Here is a 14,951-nt window from a genome sequence, read left to right on the forward strand (position 1 = left end):
CTGATTTCTATCAATGGCATTTTTCTAGGTGTTTTAGAAATAGCTGTACAGGAATAGTTGATAAAGTAGGAAGACATGATTTTTGTTTAACTTTTTGATGGAGTCTACTGGCATAAAACAGTCACTAATTAAAACTTGGAAGGTTAACATACAAAACCATAATCTGGCTTAGCTATTAACTTAAACCAAAAATGGAAAACTGAAAGGGCTTAAATATTAAGTATTTTGGAATAACAAAAAAGGAACACACCCACAATATGGAAAAAAGGGAATTTCCTCATAGTGCATACTACCACAGTAGATTTACCTACAGTTCACCTTATATCACTGTAAAGAGTAATACAATCATTGTTTCAATTGCTCTTTGTTTAATTATAACATTATGGATATAGTCTATTTAGCTACCAGTATATCCTTTGGACCTTATAACTCTGGCAAAATTATCAGAAAACATTTGGAATATTAGTATGAACCTAGTTATGAGGGCGACCATGGTGGTGCAGCAGTTAGCATTGTCGCCTCACAGCAAGAGGTTCTCCGGTTCGATCCTTGGCTGGGGTGCCTTCTGTGCAGAGTCTGCATGTCCTAACTGTGGTCACATGGGTTTCATCCCAAAGACATGCTGTAGGTGGACTGGACACTTTAAATTGGCCCTAGGCATGAGTGCATGCATGTGTGTGCCTTTTGTGGAAGGTTGGGCGCCGGGCTGGCAACTCAACACCGTAAAACTCTACTGCCAATCATGAGCGGACAGGTGATCCACTGTGGCAACCCCTAACTGGGAAAAAGCCGAAAGAAGAAGAAGTATGAACCTAGTTATACTATTAAGCAGAAAGAAATGTAAAAAAAAAAGTTATTAGCAAAGCATAGTTTAATCTGCTCTGGATTTAAGCGTTTTTTATTTATTGTAATTGAAAATGTTATCGTTATTGTAGATGGAGACTTTGATAAACATTTATAGTACTGTGAATTATTTTGACAGCTTATACTGGTAGCTATGTTTTCATTAGGTTTAAAATGATATGATTAGTGTTAAAGGTATTTTGGATTCTAAACCTTTAGACTAAGTGGTGCAGTTTTTAGGTAATTGCTTAGATTGCTTTGGCTAATTTAGATGTCACTTGTCTTGTAACTTGGCTATTTAACTATATTGTGAATGGATTTGTTTTTATATCTAAGAAGTTCTGATTCATTAAAGTAATAAAATTCATTAATTCGTCAAAAGATGTTTCATTGTATTTTCTATTTAGTTTATTATTAATCAATGCCATAAAACACTACATTCTTACACTTTTCTTTCTAACTAGTAGTAAACATGACCAAGAAAATTTCCATGAATATCAAAGTATTATGACTGTGTATCTTTCCCATCATAATTCAGTTGTTATACATACAAATAATTCAAGCATGGGCATTAATGCCCTTCAAGCTTGCAAATATACCAACGCACTTGTTCCAATAATGTGTCCAGGCTGTTCATAAAAATATCTAAACTAGTACTTGCTTTAAAGTAATTTGGTAGTCTGTTCCATGAAATTAGCTACTCTGTCAGAGAACTAGTTAGTACACTTCTTATTCCTATAGAATCTCCTACATAGGTTGTCTGATGATTCTCTAGTACTTTTTGTTACCCCCAAACATTCCCGGAGGTAGTTGTCACTAAATGCCCTATATACCTGAATAAGATCTCCTCTTAGATATATGTAAGAGACACTGTACCAGTTCAGATATTTTAATATTTCATAATAACTTACATTTTCTTATCCATGGATACCCTTGGTATATTTCCATTGTACTCTTTCCAGTTACTCATGCTTGTTTTTTATAGGGTTTCCATATTGTTATTCGTTACTCAAGTTTGGGTCTAATGTAACTAACAACCAATGACTTTATTATTTTTGATTTCCTAGACTTTATAAATTGTTTTCTACAACCTATAGTTCTATAACTATCATTAACCAATTGGCCAATATGATTATAAACACTCATAGCTGAATCTATCCATAAAGCCAGGTCTTTAAATGAGTCTAAAGTTTCAATCACTGTGTGCTATATTAAATACTCACCTTTCAATTTATGTCTACCAAATCTCATATATTTAGTTTTTGATGTATTTATCAGCATATTATTCTCCTGTTCCCAAATGGTCAGTTCAGTCATGTTATTTTTCAGACATGTCTTATCTGTAACCTGTAAACAGTTTACCCAATTTCAGGTCATCTGCATATAGACTGTAGAGCACCTCAAATGAAAAAGTTAGGTCTGAAAGATACAATCTAAACAAGTAAGGGCCTAGGACAGAGCCCTGTGGGACACCCTGGGTGTAACCAAGGATTTTGCCTGTCCAGTTGCTGTATGATACTTGCAATGTCCTATTTATAAGCCATGCAGCTATCCATCTTATCAAGAGTACATCAATACCTAGTTGTACTAATTTATTGATCAGTGTTTTGTGTATGACCCTGTCAAATGCTGAAGTTAAATATGTATAAATTACATCACAACACTATTTTCATTCATAGCTATTATATTGTTATAGAACATCATGTTACAGGTGGTAATAGATCTGTTTTCAACATATGCATGCTGATATATGGTTTCAAGTCCCAACCTCTCCAGTTCTGACAATAACTTATCCAGTATTACCGTCTCCATTATTTTTCCACAACATGAAAGTAGACTTAAAGGTCTATATGATTCTGGGTTTGTCCTACTCCCCTTTCCCTTAAAAACAGGATTAATAAGCGCATGTCTCCAATCTTGAGGAATCTCCCCATATTTATATGACCTAGTGAATAATACATATAATGGTGCTGTAAGTTTTTGCTGAAGTGTTCTCAGGTCTTTGTTATAATTCTGGCTTCTCTCTGTGCTTTGTTTGGATCCAGTTTGTGTAGTTCTTTTTCAATATAATCTAATTTGATTCCAGTATCTGTGGTTACCTGGATGTCACTAGGGCAACTTACTACCCCTTTTATGGAGCCAAACTATGTTGCATAAGATTTTGCAAATATATCTATAATCTGTTGTGTCCGAGAATACATTTTAGAATCTGCACACAGTTTATCAATTTGTCTGTCTTTACGTCTTCCACATCTTATGCATCTATAAAGGGGTTTCCTGTTATGCTCAATATCTTTATATAAATTTTCTTCAAATTGTTCTTGATCTTGTCTTACACTATGCTTAATCTGTTTGTCCAGCTTGTTTATTTCTGTTTTCAAAGTTGTAGTTCGACCTCTCTTCCAGTTCTTATATATTTTGTGTCTCACCTTAATCAGATATCTTATGTGCTCTCAATGTTGGTGGCAAAATTCACCTCTTGTGATTTTCTTCTCTCTTTCTGCTCTCATGATGAGTGCCCTGACATCCATGTCTCAAACACACCACAATATGTTTATGATCAGTGATCCTTATCATAAGACACTCTATTATCTCAAAGAGTGTAAGGTAGTCATTGATTTTGGCTGATGTCTCAGATTATGAATATCAGATGAGGATTTCTTTGATTGATGTTTATACCACAAATTATTTTCAGTAATGGTAAATATGATTTTTGGAGGTGATGTATTATTTTCCAAATTCTAGTAATGAATTTCTTGGCAGTTGCCAAGGTAACTATAATGGGGTCTCTCAGATTTAGGTATTATAATATGATGAGTGCAATATTGTGTCTGTAGGTGGAAGGCAAAGTAAATTATATGTGGGAACACTCAAAATGTGGACCCATTTCCCCAGAAGTTAGGAGACTGATTTTCATTAGGTAGCTAATTGCTCATCACTGATGCATAAAATGATTATGCTTATTCAGAATAACGCTTGCAGTTAGAATCTCAATTCAAGATTCAGAAAGAGGTAAAGCAAGAGTTTACCTGATGCTCTGGTTGAGTTGGCAGCAACAGTGCAGGTGATGCTTATTTGTATGTTGTAATTGGAGGAATCATCTACAACACATAGCTAAAACTGTGCTTACTGCACAGAGCATGCATAAACAGTTCATTTGCTGGTGAAGGAAAACATAAAGTGCTGCTGCAGCTAAAAGCCTCTGGGCAATGCACTGCTTTGTTTTTAATCTGACAGACAAAAGAGGTATTTTTTATTTTCCTTTGTGGATCTCCTTCTCCAGGTGATTCCATACTCCCTACAACATTTTGTCACCAATATGGGCCCCATAGTTCAAAGATGAGTCACACACCACCACCATTTGCAACAAGTTGAGAGAGACAGAGAAAAGAAAAACTATTAGACTGCGAAAAATGTCTACCATTTCAAGGCCCAGGCAACAAAAGTATGAGCTTGCAACTTCGGTATATTAATGACTTTGTTAAACAATTTGGGAGGGTTACTTAGCTTAAAATTGTCATCCCATAATTATTGGTAAAGTTTTTTCTACATCACACAAGGTGTATACAAACGTAAGCATGAGAAGTAATATAGGTTTCCAGTAAGCACTGCTTTTATATTAGGCAACAGTAGGGAGTGACTATCAAGGATTAGAGAATTCTTGGAAACATTTATATGTAATCAGTAAAGTACTGGCTTGAAAGGGGACTTGTAGATATTTATTTCTGATAATATTACTCTAGGAGAAAGTTGTGATCTCAATAACCATTTGAAACAGTGCACATTAAACCTTTAACAAAGAGAATATTAAATAAGGAAAGGTTTAGCTGAAAAAAGCATTTTTACATATCTTAATTTTATTGGAACGTGTTTTGTCTAGTAGTATAAGTGTTCCAGCTGCAATCAACATTATGCTGATATTTAATATTCTTGTTAATTGTTTAGTACCTACAAAAGCGAGGTTTTACCATATGACTGGCTTATATGGCAAGCCTACTCAATTTCATCACGAGAAAGCTATGCGGCTGCATTGCTAATATAAATACCAAAGTCTTGACAATCTAAAACAATCAGAAAATCCACATTTTAATAAGAGGTTGGAGCACATAACATTTTCATTTTTATTTTATAAAACTGAATTATTTTATGATTAACTCATTCCTTCCAAAGGACCTCTGGAAGTTTGCACTTCAAATGCAATGATTTCATCATGAGATTTTGGATGAAATTAAGTTTCGTGCTCATGGATCAAAGAAAAGATTTTATCTCTAGGAACATAGTTATTACTAAAGAATAGTAAATGGTAAACCGATCAGTGGAAATGCATTGTGGGTTTGTGTGGGTTTATTTACAAAACATGAAAGCAGTCTTCTCATTATTCAAGCACGAGGAAGGGACAGATGTAAAGAAAACCCAAGTTTCATGTTTCTTTGAATTTTAATTTACATATTTCTTAATCAGATAAGCTCATTGGATACAAATGCCCTTTTTCAGAGGTCACATGCCCATGGGCCTGCTGTTGAGGTCATACTTTTGTTGTTGAGTCTTGAAATGGTAGGCAGTTTTCACAGTCTAATAGTGTATCTTTTATCTCTGAACTTGTAGCAAATATTGATTGTAGATGCTTCATCTTTGAGCATGGAAACCCATATAGGTGATAACATTTTGCAGAGCGTGTGGCAACACCTGGAGAAGGGGATCCACATAAGCTGTCTGGAGATTGTAGCATGTATATTAGTAGAATGTGTGCTCATGGGAGCTTGAAAGGGAAGATTGTGGAAAGAGGCTATTTTTAGCTCATCCGCCCTGAGGGAGGAGTGAGGTGGTTTTGGTTTACTGCTGGGTGACACCTGGAGGGAGCACTGACTGTAGTGTCAGCAAAGCATGAGCCTGCAGAACATGTGCTACCTAGTGGCTGGGTATTAGTATGTTGATAAAATCTACATGGCCCTTATGGCCATTAGCAGTACCATAGCTCTAGACAGCCACTGCATGGCTTAACACCTCCAAGTAGAATGTAAGGGAGTTTACCAGAATGGGACACCTGGCTCTCACCTTGCTGGGGAAAAAAATCATTGATTAGCTCCTCCAGCCAGGGAACAAAAAGGTGATAGGCTTTCACCCAGACTAAAACGTCCCTGGCTTTCATGATCTAGAGAGGAACATGTGGGCTCAATGACTAAAGCCACTGGGCAAGACTCTTGTGACAAAAAAAGAGAGAGAGACAGAGGTAGATTATTTTCCAGGATTTTGTTAAATGATGAAAATAATTCTAGTCTTCCTTGAATACACTGGGTTTTGGTCAAACCTTTTCAATCAGTACCTAAAGATAAATAGATAATAATCTTTTTCTCTTCAGCACACACTGCTTACCACACACAGGGTTAATTCCATTCATTTCACTTTACCAAATAGCATGTCCTATTTCTTTTAGGAGTTTTCAGGGAAATCTTCAAGACTGCCGTCATCGATAACGTGTTTTTTCCTTGAGAAACTTGCATAAGACCCTCTCTCTAAAGCCAAATATCAGTAACTTAAGTACCTTCATTAGTAATGGCCATGATAGAGAGCAGATGCATCCTGAAATAAATATTAGTTGCCATAACTGCCTGCACTGCATTTCTCAGAAACTTTGCAGATCCCTTCTATGATGCACCTCTTGCTAAATTAAACCTAATTGGTATAAAACCAGCAAATGCAGCACCACCAGAAATAGGGTGCTTCTATTTTACCACACTATACCCCAGGAGTGAACCACTGGTTCTAGCATTAGTTGGGACATAAGTCCATGATAAAGAAGTCCATCATCTGCATTCATGTAACTACAACCTGAATGATGCCTGAGCATGAAATTGTGTGCATGCAGAAGTCAATACAGATGAAGACACTACAATACAATATTTCTGATGAGAGAAACACTGTAGTGGTCATGATCAGTAATTACCACAAGCTTTCTACCCAGAAAATAGTATCTTAAGGTGGCAAGTGTCCATTTTTAAGGTGAATAACATCTTTCAGCATTATTTAGCTTTCTACTCACAAAACAGATGGGATACGCATTCCCATCTATAGTCTGAGACAAGACCATACCTATGCCTACTTCTGCGGTATCTGTGTACACCACAAATTGCTTTAAAAGTCTGTAGTCCTCAGTACTGGTCCTGATCACATCATGTCTTTTAGTTGTTTAAAGGCTTGTTAAGCTTCAACTATCCACTTAGTCTTGAAGAGAGTCTTATTTACCATTGGTGAGGTCAGTCAAGTAGCAAGAAATGATGAAAAATTAGTAATAAATTGACAATAACAGCTTGCCATAGCTAAATACAATTAAAATGTTTCTTAGTGGTTGGCATGTGACAGTTTTGCACTGCTTTATATTTTTCTCAACCCTTGTTTTTACTGTTCCTGGACCAATTGCGCAGTCCAAATTTTAAGCTTCTGCCATTCATAAAATGCATTTAGCTGGGTTATAGCTTAAAGCTTAAATTTTTCCCTTAGATCTGCTAGTTCTCTCCTCTCCTGCACTTTTAATAGCGTATTACTTTAGCACTTTACCAGAACTCTTGTAGCAATTATTGTAGCACACAAAAGTTCAACCAGCCCTAAACGTTCTACAAGGAAACAGCTCCAGTACTTATTAATGCCCACTCCTCCACACATGTCTAAAGGTCAGTTCCCTCTGCTTTCTTCTATTAACCTGGTGAACTTGGGCACCCTGAGGCAATGTAGCAACTGCCTCATGTACCAGTGACAACCCTCTCCTCTTACCTCCCAACACTCAGACTTGTGAGAGATGCAGTTATATATCCAAATTAGAAGCCACGCACTCTCCAGCCAACACTGGAATAGCTGGTCAAGAGGAGAAGGTCAACACTTGCACCACATCATATGGAACACACAGCCCTCCAGAACAAACACCAGCACTGCTTTCACATAAAAACACAAGCCACACACCCACCTTCGTGGAGACTCTCAATAAAAATCTACTCAAACAGCAGAGACCTCCAAGGCAGAAACACACTCGACCACCACAACACAACATTAATCACGAGACACATAACTCTCCTAAACAGTGTGCCACTCAACCAAAGAACTTAAGGCAAAATAGCATGCCTAACACACTAGTCATATGTGACTTGATAGTGAGGCACACTGATATCCCACTCACTAGGTTGAATAAGGAGAAAGTAACAGTCAGCTGCCTGTCAGATGCCAGGATCTGCCACATAATGCACGCACTCAGGTTCCACAACAACAGGTAGAAATATGACTCTGTCATTGAACATGTGGGTGTGAATGACCTGAGATGTACCTCCCTGGACTACATGAAAAGAGACATGGAGGAGCTCTCGGATTATGTAGCCCAGGTGGGTATGACCCTAGCCCTGAGCAGCATCTTACCATCACCGAGAATGATACCACAGCACAAGCAGAAAATGATTTCAACAATTGGCTATGTTTCTGGTGTCATTCTAAGGGGATCCAGTATCTGTCTGCCTGGGATGATATGATTGACAGACCTCGATGCTTTACCAGACATGGCCTGCATCTGTCACTCCTAGGCTTCTGGATACTGGCCAAGGCTCTTGCCACCCCTAAAGTGCCTTTTTTAGGTGGTGTTCCAAAGACCAAATTGCCACTGTAACAGCTACATACAAATTCAATCTGAGAGTCATGCTGCTCAACCCTAGAAGTCTAAATCACAAAATGCACTTGCTCTAAGAATGCAACACTCCTTAAAATGAAAAACAATGACATTTGTGTTATAACAGAGACCTGGTTCAAGGCAGCAGAAAGCAGCCCTGCACTACCAGGTATAACTCATTACACACCTTTCGGCCCCAGAACTTGGACCGAAGCTCCAAAAGCAGTGGTGTTTCCATATTCATAAAGGATACACATCCCTCCAGACTGGTAGCCCAACATAACACATCTGAGATACTTCAGGTGCAGCTAACATTGGGTAAGAGAGCGATTCAGGTTGTATACTACTATAGGTCCCCAACCATGTCCCAAGACTCACACTACACGTTCCTAAGCACCCTGGAGAATATCAGAGTCCAACCTAACACTTTCATACTGGGTGACTTCAACCCCTCCATTAACTGGGAAAACTACTCATGTACCAAAATGCTTGCCCAGTGCTTTCTGGAATTCATTAATTCCAATACTCTGGACCAGCTCATTCTTACCCCAGTAGAGGTAGTAACATCCTTGAGCTGGTAATTACTAACATGGGCAACTGTTGGTCTACACCAATAGTCACCTCCTCCCTGGTTAGATCTGACCACAAACTAATCACCTTGGAAATCCACCCCCCCCCCCCCCACAAAGGTAACCACCAAGAAAAACTTCTCCAAAGCTAATTTTGGGCTCCTAAAAACAGAGGTGGCTAACTTCACAGCACCTATGCAAATGGAGAATAGTTGCATGACTGCCAAATCATATACCAATGCACTGTACAAACACGTACACAAATGCATGGATCTCACCATACCCAATAGAACCAAGACGCTCTCTTCAAAAAAAAGGAAGCCAATCTGGTGGTCACCTGCCATAAAACAACTCTACAACAGAAGGAGGAAACTGATGCGGAATAAGGTGATGTCCCAAGACTGGAAAAACTCCCTTATCAGCCTCAATAAAAGGTTGAGATCCCTCATCAAATCCTCTAAAGCTAGCTATGAAAACAAAATTGCAGCAGATAGTAAAGACAACCACAAGGCCTTCTATAGTTATGTAAAGAATCTCATGGCAATACCCAGATTTGCTCTGAGCTACTATATAATGGTACCTCCTATACCAAGCTAACAGATATTGCCAGTATACTGACTGACAGATTCAGTGCTAACTTTACCACCCCCAAATGACCAATCACAATAACAGTAGATTGCCAGGCACCCAGTATTACTGCTGCACAGGTTAAAACAGCACTGTCCAAGGCCATGAATACAGCTTCTATGGGGCCTGCCAATATCCCTGGCTGTGTTCTACATGAACTACAGAGTGAACTGGCACCTCACCTGTGTGCCCTGTTCAATCACAGACTCACCTCAAGATTTGTCCCTAACAAATGGCACACTGGTACAGTCATCCCTCTCCACAGAGGAGGAGTGACTACAGACTCCAAGAATTATCTCCCCATTAGCCTGATGAGTCTGATATGCAAAGCTATGGAACGCATCATCATGGACCTAATAAACAAGGATATAGGGAATCTCCAAACTCTGGATCCTAAACAGTTTAGTTTTGTGAAGGGTAGATCATGCCTGCTCAACTTGGTCAACTTCTTTGAGTCAGTCACCAGAGCTGTGGATGAAGGCAAGGTGGTTCATACAACCTACCTTGATCTGGCCAAGGCCTTTGATACCATTCCCCACTCAGGAATCATAGAAAAACTCACTAAGCTAGGCATCAACCCCTATATCACTAGGTGGGTTGCAAACTGGCTCACAAATAGAACCCTAAGTGTGAAAGTAGCTGACTCCAAGTCAGTCTGCCAACCAGTCACGAGTGGAGTCCCACAGGGTTCGGTCCTGGGTCCTCTCTTATTTGGTATCTACTTCTCTGAAGTCCAGGCCAAAATGATTGGACTCTGGCTGACAAAGTTCACAGACGATTGCAAGTTGGGAGGTATTATTAACTCCCCAAGTGATGCTGACATCCTACAGAAAGGCTTCAATGAGACCAATGACTGGTGTCAGAACCATGGCCTTAAGCTCAATGCCAAAAATGTGTCATCCCCCTTGGGAAAAACCTGGTTCCCTTGAATTACCACATTGATGGTAGTCCACCGAACACAGAAGGCGTTATAAGAGATCTGGGAATACAGGTCTCATATTGTCTGGTTAGAGGCAATCTCTGCTTGACTTACAAAGCCATGTCTGACCCAGCACTGTTAGAAATGCTACATCTAAAGAAATCCTAATCCCTCCTCACCACATGCTCCAGAGACCTCAACCTCAGTATCATCATCAACAGAACATGCTGGAGGGACAGGTTCATAACCCAGAGACTGCCCATGCTATGGAATAGACTTCCCATACATGTCAAGCAGAGCACCTCACTGGCCCTCTTCAAAATAAATCTTGAAGTGGATGGGAAATAGAAAATTCACCCCGGGGATCACTCCAGTGGCTCTACTCGACAAAGGCACTAGGAACTACGGTTGGGTGGCATGATGCCAGGGTAATCCTATGGGTTAGGCTTGTAAAGGCTCCAAGGCCATTAGCCTAGTACACACCCCCCTATGAACCTATGAACTAGTGGGGTACTTCCCTTACAGCAAAGTAAAGGTATAGAAGCAGTTGGTTTTGGTTTTCCCATCCACTTTTATAACCTGTTGAAAACATCAACTTTAAGTTTTATTAAAGCACTCAGGTAAGATATCACATTGAGGGTGGTATACTGCCCTTAATAGTTTAACTTAATAAATGATAATATTCATGCTTTACTCTGGACATAAATGTAATGCCTTGTTAAGGATCTCTCAGAGAATTCCTGCAAAAGAAAGGAGGTGTAGTATGGCTTTTGCAATGGGATTTGCATTAGTTCTTTGTCGAACTATGGTCTTGGGAAATGTTTACATATAAATATTGATTACCACGATTTAAAGTGGTCATTGATCAATTTTTCCTTTGGGTGACACAACCTACTGCTATTTTTTAGAATGGAACTTGCATGGCAGGTAAACGTATTAACAGAATCTTAAACCCTGAACCAGGTATTCTTATTTGACTTTATTAGCAAATTGCATGAAAATATTTGATTTTGTTCATAAAGCCAGGACAGCAAAATATAGTTAAAATACCAGCTTTTGTCTTATCCTTTCACAAACGATCACCCAAAATGTGTCTATGGACTAACGTCATTACAACTTTTTAAAATGGTCTTGGAAGTAATATCTCTCTCTGTGTTGGTTCTGTGCCTTTGGTTACCCTGTAAAACAGGCTGTTTCTTAGTTTAAAGTTTAAATATGAAGTAGACCAGTTTAACCCCTTTGTTACCATATATACCCTTAGTAAATTTTCGCTAGCTCGTCATATTGTATATTTTCCAACTAGGCCTTTTTGAAATTGACAAGCCTTACCTGGGAGTCAATTTTCAGGAAGGACTTTCATAGTGTTCATCTCAGCACCATGTACATGTGTAATATCACATTACAATCACACCAAGGATCAGAAACACAGAGTAGAAAAGTAAATTGGCGCTTAGCGAGATACTTGTCAAATACTATGTTATATTTAATGAAGGGAAGAATAAAGTGGAACTAAAACCTCTTTTAACCTTGATGAAATACCACAAAGGATAATTTGTGCAATGCAGAAGGGTTTTCTAACCACCAGAAGGATGTGGTGTTCAGAGAATCTGCTATCAATGTATGTAGCTAAGTCCCTTATGGCTGTGTCAACTTTAAGTGAAATTTTTTCTATATGGTAGGCAGTAGTGATGCTAGATTTACCAAAATGCTGCTTCGGTGATGTAGATAGAAGAAATAACATCTATACATATATTAGAAGCATCAGGAGAATAAAATATTCCTAATTCACAAGTAAAAGTATTCACATCCCCCTTGTCATCTACAACATTTGGAATGGATGCTTGCAAGTCCATCTTCCTGAATATGACCTTTCTGCCCTATGGTGGGACACCCAGATTTGTTTTGGTTGTTTATTCTGTCATTGTAACAGTAGTTGTCCTTCTCTATATCTGTAGATATCTTACTTATTTTACCCTCAAGAGTATTAATTCTGTTCCCCTCTGCTCTCTGCGTCAGAGCAGCAGGGAGAAGCCTAAGAATCTTGTAAACATCATCTTTCTATCTTTCCCCCTGAGTTTGTACATCTATTTCCCTTAGTGTATTCATAGGTATATGCCCTTTGCTATCAATCTTGACATAGTTTTTTATTGGAAGAACTAGAGCCTTTTAGCAACGTGGATTATTAAATTTATTTAACCCTTACACCTAGAGCAAATCTTAGTTCTTTTTTGTGTTCTAGCCTTACTCCCATTTCATTTCTAGAGATACGCATTTCTGGCACTGTATCTGGTTGATTCCCCACACATCTTGCATAGTTATTTAAAACTGGAAAAGTTTTCACCAACTATCATGCCATCTGCTAAGTTAGGAAACTGAAGAAGCACTTTGCTTAAAAGGTTTTGTATTTCTACATGTATCACAAGGCACTGCTTTCTGCCCTTATCTATACATATTACTTCAATACTCTCTTTACTGGTTGTTTTATTCTTACAGAGTCATTGTAATCTAACTAATAGAGTCATGATCCTTGAGTCCAACAAGCTTTTCATTTCTCTCTCTCTCTCTCCCAATAAAACAATGCATCAAACAAGTTTAATAAAAGTGCAATGACACATGCAGGGTCTGCAGTTCTAGTGGTTAAAAGATCGCAACATCCCATTCCATCACCAGGCTTTCAGGTAGAAATTACATTAGTATTTATGACAACAGCCTATTTTAGCGTGCCATATGCTGTTATCATTCCTGTACAACAAGATTTCCCTTTTTTTGATTTAAACGGGAATTGTTAGCTAGCATTAGAGGCTTTTAATAGTGTAGGATTGCTCTTAGCAAATATGCAATAGTTTACAATCTGCCATTTCTAGAACATTTATAACGAAGCAACTCAGATGATAACATTATTTCTTTATTTATTGCAGTTGTTTACAGGCACAGAAACATAAATAAGTGAAGCTGTATTTTCAGATCATGGTACATACAATTCTGACTTGTGTTATGCAGTTTCTGTTAAGAACAGACAATCAACAAAATAACTAGCTGTTCAGACTATTTACAGTCTCTCCGGAATACTCATTTTCCATAAATTACCCATTTAAATGTATCTATAGACAATATTTCTAAAATTTTAGTTACCTTATTTGAGGTTCTAGTCACAGTTTTAAAATATGTATTAACTCAGTCATTTTGACAATATCATTTTGTCTATACTGAAAGTTCAGTTGTGAAATGTGGTAGTACTTTGAGTGAAATTGCACCTCTAAACTTGAAAATTATGTTTGGTGAAAATACTACAGTTACTAATGTATTCAGAGTAGCTAGTACTTTTAACCAACCCACATGTCCTCCTTTATCCCTGTTTGAACGTGCTTGTGAGTTAGACATTGTGAACTGTTTAAAAATGAATATTAAAAACAACAGGAATGTCTTTAACAACCAAAGATGAAAGAGATGAACTTAAGTCACTATAACAGGCTGGTGTGAGAATTATGCAGCCAGACAAGGGAGGTGGGGTGGTTATAATGGACTGCGACGATTACATTAGTCATATGGAAAACATCACAACTGCTGAAACCTGTGAAGAAGTGTCTAAAAGTGAAATGAATACTGCATATAACAGAATACGTTCATACCTCAATGACATGTTTATAGAAAATAGAATTGATCTTGGTATGTTCAGTTTTTTAAACATGCCAGCACCCAGGTTACCTTTATTATTCAGGATACCAAAGATCCACAAATCTTTAAATGACCCTCCAATGAGACCTCTTGTGGATGCCAGAAACAGTATCGCCTATTCTTGTGCCAAGGTAGTTGACCACATCCTGAAAAAATATGTTATGAGTGAGAAACAAATTTGTAAGGATTCGTGGACTTTTTTATCAAATATCAATGATCTTGAATTTTCTGACTGTAACTTTTTAACAGTAGACATAAAAGATCTATATTCTTCTATACCCCAAACAACTGGCATTGAATGGGTGAAAGATGTTTTACGTACTAGAAAAGCACCTGAATCAGAGATTTCCTTGACAGAAGAACTGCTTGATTTGATCTTGAGTTTTAACTTTATCACATTCAATGGTAAATACTATTTAGAAAAAATTGGTGTGGCAATGGGTTCTCCATGTGGTGCCAGTTTTGACAACCTTGTTATGGCCCACTGGGAACATGAGTATATATTTGACATAGCCCACATATCACACCAAATTAAATTTTATACACGCTATTTGGATGACATATTTATGTTAATTCAGGGGAATGAAACTGATGGTAAACAGTTTCTTATTTTAACAGTACAACTGACTTTTTATCTTTTACTCATGTTTTTCATCATAGTCAGATTTCCTAC

This window comes from Protopterus annectens, chromosome 17.part0 (assembly GCF_019279795.1).
Source record: "Protopterus annectens isolate FY-2018-M chromosome 17.part0, PAN1.0, whole genome shotgun sequence".
In the NCBI taxonomy this organism is placed as follows: Eukaryota; Metazoa; Chordata; order Ceratodontiformes; family Protopteridae; genus Protopterus; species Protopterus annectens.